The 9,954-nt window shown below is 40.8% G+C and overlaps 1 non-coding gene across 1 annotated transcript; it reads left to right on the top strand.

The window, feature by feature from the left end:
- Positions 1-322: 322 nt before the first annotated feature.
- LOC121134204 lies at positions 323-449 on the top strand. The gene has a single exon (XR_005871243.1). It is a non-coding gene; the product is annotated as a small nucleolar RNA SNORA11 (small nucleolar RNA).
- Positions 450-9,954: the final 9,505 nt, after the last annotated feature.

The raw sequence follows: 9,954 nt of genomic DNA, 5'->3' as shown, positions 1-9,954 counted from the left end.
CTTGGAGGGGGGGCAGGAAATGCATTCTCTAGACTGCCCACTCTCCTTCATTTGTTCATTGGTTTTTATGAGACAGGGTCTCTCTGTGAAGTCCAGCTTGGCCTCCAACTCAATATGCTTCTACCTCAGCCTCCCAAACTGGTTTTATAGGCCTGTACTCAAATTAGGGAAATAATAATTTTAAATAAGACACGAGGTTGGAAGGGAGACATGTTTGTGGTTGGGGAGAGAATTGGGAGGTGGATATAAGCAAGATACATTGCATACATGTATGAATTTGTCAAAGAATAAACACTAATAATAGTAATAAAAAGAAACATAAGGGGTGGGCTCAGAGCAGGGGGCCTGGAAAATAGCTTCTCTGTTTACCATATACCCGAGAGAACTCTAGACCATTATAATAAGGAACACAGCACTGTGTCCTCTCTGTGAGCAGATAACCTACATGACAAAAAGAAAAGAAAGAAATATGGCAAAGTACAAACACCAGTAAAAAGTGCTTTTTGTCTAGGGCCAGACCAAGAGTGGGCTTGTGCCTCTACAAAGTCTCATGGTACCCAGGCTCAGGGGTACAGAGATTTTAAAAGCAAAACCTGTAGGGACCATACCATAAATAATTTACATCAATGTGAGATGAGTCAGGGTAACTTTGAATGGTTCATTCCTGCCAGAACATAGTAATTGTTTTAGATATAGCATTCCAATTATTTATTTATTTATTTATTTATTTTTGGTTTTTCGAGACAGGGTTTCTCTGTGGCTTTGGAGGCTGTCCTGGAACTCACTCTGTAGACCAGGCTGCCCTCGAACTCACAGAGATCCGCCTGCCTCTGCCTCCCAAGTGCTGGGATTAAAGGCGTGCGCCACCAACGCCCGGCGCATTCCAATTATTTTTGACAATATCCTTTCTAGTTATTTTAGTTGGCTTCAATTATTTTGGTCAATAATTATAGACCATGGTCTATCTAGGTCATGAAAATCTCAAATGTGTTGCCAAGGCAGACAAGACATGACTGTTGGGGGAGGAGAGTAAAGAACTAAGAACTGGGTAAGCAAATAAAGAGTCAGAACAAGGTATTACCTTATTCATTTCAGATTCATACAATTATCCATCCAGGTATGAATGGATAAAGGAAATGTGACATCTCCACACCCAAAGCAATACCATTGCATTTAAAAGGGAGGGAATCACCACCACCTGTGCTATGGTAGATGAACCTATAGGACATTATGCTCTGTAAAATATGCTCAGTTGCAGGGAGGCAGATGGAACGAACACATAGGACCTAAAAAGATTCAAGGTGTTAGCTGAGAGTAGAATGGGACCACAATGGATGGGAGGGAGACACTCTACTAGTAGAGACATAAGAGGAATCAGCTTAAAAGGTTTAAGGTATAAGATGGTGATGATACCTAATAAAAAACAGGTACATGTTGTATATCCAAAATTTGTTGACAATAGATTTTACATGTTCTAGCCACAGAGAAAAACGTAACTATAAGGTAGGGTATAAATTCAATCACCTCTATTTTGCTTTTTGATTGTATATTGGAATATATATGTTTCAAAACAATGCCTTGTACAGGAGAAATCTCAATTTTATGTGTCAATTAAAAATTCTTAAAGCTTTGGCTACCTTACTATTCTAGATGTGCCTGTGAGTAATACTATGCATACTTCTTGCTGTAGGGCCTGAACAATTATAATCTATAGACCTATAGATTATAAACACCAGGAAGAAAGGAAGACCTACTTGAAGTTCACTGTGACGTGTAGGAGAGCAAGACGATTATCAAGTCTCTGAGTGCTAACATTATTAAAATTATCAGTCCCTACCAGTGATGGTGACACATGCCTTTAATTCCAGTACTTGGAAGGCAGAAGCAGGTAGATCTCTGGGAGTTCGAATCCAGCCTGGTCTACAGACTTCTGGAACTGGTTCCCAATTGTGTTTAAAAAACAAAAAAAGATCAGTACCATTTGCATGTCCCACCCCCATCTAAATATGACTGTCCATTTTAGAGTGCTACCATTTGTCATGAAAATATCTCTGTAAAATGAAGAGCCAACAGGATGCCACACATCTCTTTTATGACATAGAAAGCTACTGTTCAGGCTGTCATCAGCAGTGGCTGAATGTCTGATTTCCTCCACATTTAGACAAACAGTTGTTAGTGAATGCAAAATGGTTCCAACTGTGGTTTTGATGCGCATTTCTCCAACAACACCAGTGAACATCTTTTCTTGTGTTTACCGGCTATTTGTGTATCTTCTCTGGAGGAGTATGTATTCCAGCCTTATGGCCATTTTAAGTTGCATTGTTTGTCCTCTGATTGCTGTGTGTCCCTGACTTTGAGTTTAGGGCATCTGTCATTTTTTCTATTTTTACTACAGTTTGAAATTTTTCTCAGTTATATCCAGCCAAGCATTTCTTTAAATACCCATTAATCATTTATTGTGTTGGTTCTCAGATCTGCGCTGGAAATATAAGGCCCAATAAGACTTGTCATCTCTCCTCTGGGTTATTGCAACAGCTGCTTACTTTCCTTCCTGCTAATCCATCTGCAATCTGCCTCCCAGATGACTTTTCTCAAAAGTGAATTTGATCATGTCGCTTACTTGCTTAATCCCTCTTATGCTTACTTTATTGACTAGAAGATAAAGTCCTAGCCCTTTAAGAAGGGTTATAAAGGCCCCTTGCCAGCCTCTAGAAAGTTCTCTCCTGTGTTTGTTCTCCACATGTGTTGGAGCTTCAAAGGTTTTCTAGTTAAATACTCCAATTCTTTTTTTCCCATAGAGGGGTTCCAGAAGAAAAAAACCCATAAAGAATGTATATGATGACTAGAAACATAGCTCATAGGTAGAATCTTTCCTGACACATGTCAAGTCCTGACCTTGATCCGCAGCCCCAATCTAGGCACAGTGGTACATGACTGTGATTGTGGTATTTAGGAGGCGAGACAATCAGAAGTTGAAGGTCAATGCTGTCTATACTATACAACAAGTTCAAGGTCAGCCCTAGCTATACAAGACCTTGTCTCCACAAAAGTCTGTGTGCATTTATCTATAGTCTGAGATGCCAAATTGCATGTATTGCAAGCACGTAAGAGAAATGTGAAGTCACATGATTTGTGCCTACAAACTTTCAGAAAAGTAAAAACATACTGTGCAAACCAAGGGAAAAGACAAACACACACACACACACACACACACACACACACACACACACACACACCAAAACAAAAAGGTCTCAGAGACACATGACTCACCAGTGCTTTTGGTAAAATTCAAATCCCAAACCAGGTGGCTTCATCTCAGCCCATGAGCTGAGAAAAGCAAGTTATAGTGTTTCTTTAAGTGTTCCCCTGGCCAGGCAGGGGTGGCCAACACCTTTAATCCCAGCACTTGGGAGGCAGAGGCAGGCGGATCTCTGTGAGTTCAAAGCCAGCCTGGTCTCAGAAAAACAAAATTGTTCCAGTCCATCTCAGTTTTACTACGAAGTGTCGACGATCTGTGTGCTGTGGCTTGGGTCAGAATGTTGAAGGGAAGCATGGCTTTTAAATGTGACGGTGGTGGCAGCAGGAATGCTGGGAGTCCTCTGATGGAAAGAACTAAACAAGTTCTCTGAAGAAACTGCTCCTTCCGCCGGGCGTTGGTGGCGCACGCCTTTAATCCCAGCACTCGGGAGGCAGAGGCAGGCGGATCTCTGTGAGTTCGAGGCCAGCCTGGTCTACAAGAGCTAGTTCCAGGACAGCCTCCAAAGCCACAGAGAAACCCTGTCTCGAAAAACCAGAAGAAGAAAAAAAAACCTGCTCCTTCCATGTGGAGATTCTCCGGTGCACTAGCCTTGAGACACAAGCCTCAGTTTTGGGAAAGGTAGTTACAATTTTCCTTAGACCTTTTACCAAATACAACAGTCTTGCCAGTCTATGAAGAGGAACTCTCCAGTTTACTGTGTGTGCCTCTAAAACTACATCGCAAATATAATTTTAAAATTACAGTCAGCCCTCTATATCCATAGGACTGCACCCAAGATTCAGCAACTTCAGGCTGGACACATTTTTCTAAAAAGAAACAAAACAAAAACACTTGAGGAGTTTCTCTAAAATGAAACAGCAACGCTGGTGGAGTGCTTCCCCAGCACACAACAACTCCTAGGTTCCATCCCCAGTGTACATGATACTGGGCACTCAGGTGGTGGAGGCAGGAGGATTAGAAGTTAAAGACCTTAGCCGGGCATTGGTGGCACACTCGGAGGCAGAGGCAGGCGGATCTCTGTGAGTTCGAGACCAGCCTGGACTACCAAGCGAGTTCCAGGACAGCCTCCAAAGCCACAGAGAAACCCTGTCTGGAAAAACCAAAAACAAACAAACAAACAAACAAACAAAAAAACCTTCTGCGGCTATTTATTGATACTGAGTTTAAGTCAGGTTGGGCTGCATGAGATCCTGCCTCAAAGCAAAACAAAAAGCCAACTAACCAACCAAACAAACCACAAAACATAACAACCCTCCTAGCAAAAATTGTTATCTTCATTTATTTTGTTTTTCTTGTCATTTCCCCATGCATAGTGTGACAGCTGCTTCCAAAGGATTGGCAGGTGGAAAGGTTGAATTCATAGACGGTGGACCCATTGACACAGTGGAATAAAAAATAATGGAAGAGCTGGGCGGTGGTGGCACACGCCTTTAGTCCCAGCCCTCGGGAGGCAGAGGCACACGAATCTCTGTGAGTTCCAGACCAGCCTGGTCTATAGAGCAAGTTCCAGGACAGCCTCTAAAGCCACAGAGAAACCCTGTCTCAAAAAAAAAAAATTAATTAAAATTAAAAACAAAATTAAAAGAAATATAAAAAAGGTTAGATTTCCACCTGATTCTAGATATTGTCTATGTACATGTATCTAGGCTATGTCTGTGTATATAGAAACCATATAAATGTAAGGCCTAAATATAGTTTATAATTGATACTTAAGCATCTGAAACATACATTTTGTCATTTATTGTTAGAAATATCACAATGGATCACTCAGACCATTTTGTCTCCCAAATCAGGCCCAGCTACCTTGTGGGTTGGTGGTGGGTGACCTTTCCAAAATGGCTCCTTCACTAATGTTTGGCACCTTCATTAACCCACGCCCAGCCTCTCTGTCCTCTCCCCTTACACACAACATCTTAACTGGACAAGGTCTCTGTGTGTAGCTTAGATTTTTATTTTGTTCAGGATGTTATTCTTAGTGTTTCAAGTGAGAGTAGCTACTCAGACTCATGTGAACTAAGGGTAGGTGGGGTGGCACGGATTTTGCAGCATCACAAATAGTAGTAATGATCCTAAACTGATGATTTTTGATTGTGTAAACATGTGGTACAAAGTGATGTAATAATTTATGAATGCAATGTGGGATCATTAAATTAAGCTTATTGACATATACAGATGCTCTACTCTTATCCGAAAAGTTATTTTTCTATTTATTAAGGTAATTTGTGTGTGTGAGATGCATCAGGGACAGTACCCAAAGCCTTGCATTCTACTATTGTGCTGTCCTTAGACCAAAACCTTACCTTTTTTTTTTTTTTTTTTTTTTTTGGTGGAGTAAATGAGCCCAGAACAAAGACTTTGCCACTCCACTGAAATGTATATCTACCTCTTTTTCGAAAAGCTGAGACAAGGGCTCACTAAGTTGCCCAGGTTAGCCTTGAACTCATGATCCTTCAGCCTCACCTTCCAGAAGAACTGAGATTACAGGCATGAGATCTTAGGTTTTGTAGGAGTAATGGCAAAGAAGTGGAAAGTTCTAAGAACCACAGACTTGGCAAACCCCCAAAGCATTTCCACACACACAAATTTCACCATGCTTAGTCTTCTGCAGTTTGTACATGTACCAATTTTCTTAGAAAATAGGGTGTAATTACAGTGTGAAGCATTTTGACATTTAATTGTGATGATTATCAAAATCCTCCCCAGTTTTATTACTTCTTTGATTTGTATGTGTATTTTATGACCATCTTTTTGAGTTGCAGGGAGCATGTACTATGCTTTTTATGACACACAACTATGATCTTAGGAGTGCTAAGAATAGTTTATTAATGCCCAGGGCATCATTGAAGCCTTCCTAATACCTTTGATTTACTAAAGTCACAAAAGTTATGTTAGCTTGTTTTATGGATATAACTTTAGCCATATGGTAAAGCGCGGCTCCGTACAGGTGTTCCTTATATCTGGTCCAATGACATCTAAGAAATTCAACTCTGGGGTCACAGAGAAAAGGAGCAAAAAACCCTAATAAAACCCACATGCTAACCATTAACGTTCATTTACCAAAGCTTGCTTAAACTCTTGTACTCTTAAAGCTAATTTCATCCAATTGCCTTTTAATTATAGTCTCTTGCTCAGAGTTGCAAATATAATGGGTTTTTAATGTAACTTGCACTGTTCTGTGTCCAACGCAGGATGTAATCATGCAGTTTATTCAGTCAGAGTCAGTGCATGGGGTAATTACAACCCAAGAGCACACGGATGTCTGCGCATACATACAACTGCAGGAGAGAGTAATACAGGACAAGCAGGCTGTGTTGGCACATAGCAAGATTCAGGTAAGCCAGGGTTACACAGTTAGACTCTGCCTCAAAAAAAAAAAAAAGCCTCCATGAAGTGTAACATGTGTTTCATGTGCTACATAAAGTCATTTATCTTTAAGAAAATTCATCTGTGTGAGTATGTGCACTACATTGGCAAGGGTGCTCACTGAGGTCAAAGGGCATTTGGTCACCAGGACAGAGCTAGGAAACCAATCAACAGCCAGGTGGTATTGACTCACACTGCCCAATGTGGGTGTTGGGCATAGATCCTGAGTCCCCTGTAAAACAGAACCAGCTTATAACCTGGGAGCCGGCTCTCCAGCCCCAATGTATTCAGGTTAAAGGATAGGCTTGGTCATCAATTAAAACTCTGTAGAATGGTAATAATCTGGAGACAAAACTCCCAAACATTCCTATTTAATTTAACCAAGGAAAGAACCATACACTGAAAGATTATAAATATTGCTGAAGCTGAAACTTACGTTAAAAGAAAAGATATCTTATGTTTATAGGTTGGAGGAATGAATGCCCAAAAAACAAAACAAAACAAGTGAACTCCAAGAAACTAAAGAGCTTATACACAGCTAGGCAACCAACCAACAGCCAGGTGGTATTGGCTCACACCTTTGATCTCCGAGGGCAGAGGCAGGCAATCTCTGTGAGTTCGAGACCAGCCTGGTACACAGAGCAAGTTCCAGGACAGGCCCCAAAGTTACATAGAGAAATCCTGTCTCAAAAACCAAAAAAGGAAAAAAAAAAAAAAAAAAAAAAAAAAAGAAACCAATCAATAAAATTATAATGCCTTCTACAAACTAGTAGAAAATACTTGGAAGTCATTGATAAATGTTAAAAATATACAAAGAACTCAGGAACTCAGTTTATTAGCAAATAAACCAGTAATCCACCATAAAAAGGGACAAAAGAAATGCAAATTAAAAGCGCAGGGAAGCCAGTTTACTTCCATAATCAGGACATTCTGGGCCTAAGGAAAGAGGATTGCTGAGAATTCCAAGCCAAGTTGCACTATACAGTGATTTCTGGCAAAGCCTCAAATAAATTAAAAATTATAATAAAATCTAAACAGTCAGACTTGGTGACACACACCTGTAATCCCTGAACCTGTGAGACGGAGGCAGGTGTGTCGGTTCAAACTTCTTGACTACTTAATAAGTGCGAGGCCACTTAGGACTACATGAGACCCTGTCTCAAATGATAAAGCCACAGTGAGCTTATTCCACATCAGCAAGGATGGCTTTAAAAAAATTTTAGGCTGGCTGAAGATGGCACACAGTTTTGATCCCAGCACTTGGGAGGCAGAGGCAGGCAGATCTCAGTGAGTTCGAGGCCGGGCGCCCTTGGAAGTCAGAAGATTGGAAACTTGGAACTGGAGTTGTGGATGTTTGTGAGCCACCATGTGGGTTCTGGGAAAAAAATCTAGACCCTCGACAAGAACAAGTGCTTTATTATTGTTGATCCAGGACAGGTGAGAGGAAGACATGTATAGAAAAGGGAACCTGGAACCCTTGAACTAGGGTGATGGTAATGCATGCCTTTAATCCCGACACTCCTGATGCAGAAGTCAGATCTCAGAGTTTCAGGTCAGCTTGGTCTACAGAGTGAGTTCCAGGGCAGCTAGGGCTACACACAGAGAAACCCTGCCTTGAAAAACCAAAGCCAAAAAGAAAAGGGAACACTTTGTAACTGTTGGGAATGTGGCAGAAGCACTGTGGAAAATAGCTTGGAAGGTGCTCAAAAAAACCTAAGCAGGACCAATATGTAACCCAGCCATCTCAGTCTTGTGATATCTAGATCCCCTTGCTTGTTAACGTTGCTCATAAAAGACAAGGTATGGAAGCAACACATCCTAAAATATTACCTGCATTTACAAAAGGATACAGCTCTTTGTAATGCGGAAGTCCCACAGGCCAGTATATTAAAAGAATAAAGCCAAATACCACCAGCAAAAGACATAATATGGTATGTTTCATCACCAGAAGTAAGGAGGCAGAGAAGGAACGGAGTTGGCAAGATGAACTTTCAGTTCTGCAGGAAAGTCTAGCGACCTAATGCTCCCATGCATGTATGCATGTCTGTCACCCAGAAGTAGAACTGATTAAATGCTGGTATTCTGGGCTCACTCCTTTTAGCTCTGCTTGGGTGTTTGTTCTTATATATATAAGTGAGAAGTACAGGAGCATTCGCATCTAAAACATCAATAAAGGCCTGGAGAGATTACTCAGTGATTCACAGCACTGGCTGCTGTTCTAAAGGACCTGGGTTCAAGAATCAGCACCCATATAACCTTTTATGACTCCAGTTCCAGGGGATCCAATGCTCCATGTCTACCCTCTGCAGAAACTGCACTCACATGACACTGCACAGACATACATGAAGGTGAAACACCACACATTAAAAACAAGATAAAACACTAAAAAGCTAGGTAAGGTCCTGGTCCTACATCGGGACTTTCTAAGCCTGCTATAACTTGGCAGACTTTTTCTCACAATAGGAACAGAGCAGAGTAGACCAGCCTCGACAAGGAGAGCCAATCTTGATCCTTCCCGAGTGCTGAGTCTGGGGTTTTAAGAGCGAGCACCCTAATCGCTGCATCTTTTGTTTGGTCTTTAATCTTCACTCTGAAACTAAGAATCCGTATAGGATTGAGTCAGACACAGGGCTGCAAAAGCAAACACAGAGGACATGGGATCCATCACCTTGATTAAACTCTTAAGTTCTCTATGCAGGTGTTTGATTTAGAAGAAGGTTGAAATTCATGAATGGCTTTTGTACCCTAGTTTACTGGTATTAAGCCAGAGTTTCAGGTCCCACATTCCTATACAAGTGATAGCGGAGTTGCCCTACCAAATATAATATAAACAGTTAACATTCTGTAGTAGAACTTCACACTAAACCCTGAGTTCTAAAGACATTTTCCTTTTAATTTTGGCATTTTTAAAAACCAGGATTAATCTTCATTCATGCATTCTTTGTTTCTAAAAAGATATGCTGGAATTTCCAGGGGTATGGTAAATCTTCAATACATAGTGACATTTTTACCAAATTATCTCCATTGACTGCTGGGTGGGGGCGCATTCAAAGTTTGATGCCTGCTTATTTTCTGGTCTTTAATAGTTCACCTTGAAATAATACAAATAATCTTTATTATAATACTTAGATTTTCATTCCGGCTACTCTTTCCTCCTTGTCCATATTTAGCCTCTTTGAATTCCTTTCCCAGCATGCAAACCATTTATCTCATCTATTAAAACCAAAATTCCTCTTATCTACGGGTCCTATCTAGATGTGAGCATTTTCCCACTTCCCTTTGTAGATCTCTTTAACAATATTTGCATCTCTTTCTACTGAGGAGATCTTGAA

The sequence above is a fragment of the Mesocricetus auratus genome, unplaced genomic scaffold (assembly GCF_017639785.1).
Source record: "Mesocricetus auratus isolate SY011 unplaced genomic scaffold, BCM_Maur_2.0 Super-Scaffold_100026, whole genome shotgun sequence".
NCBI lineage: Eukaryota > Metazoa > Chordata > Mammalia > Rodentia > Cricetidae > Mesocricetus > Mesocricetus auratus.
This window is presented reverse-complemented; position numbering and strand designations above follow the sequence as displayed.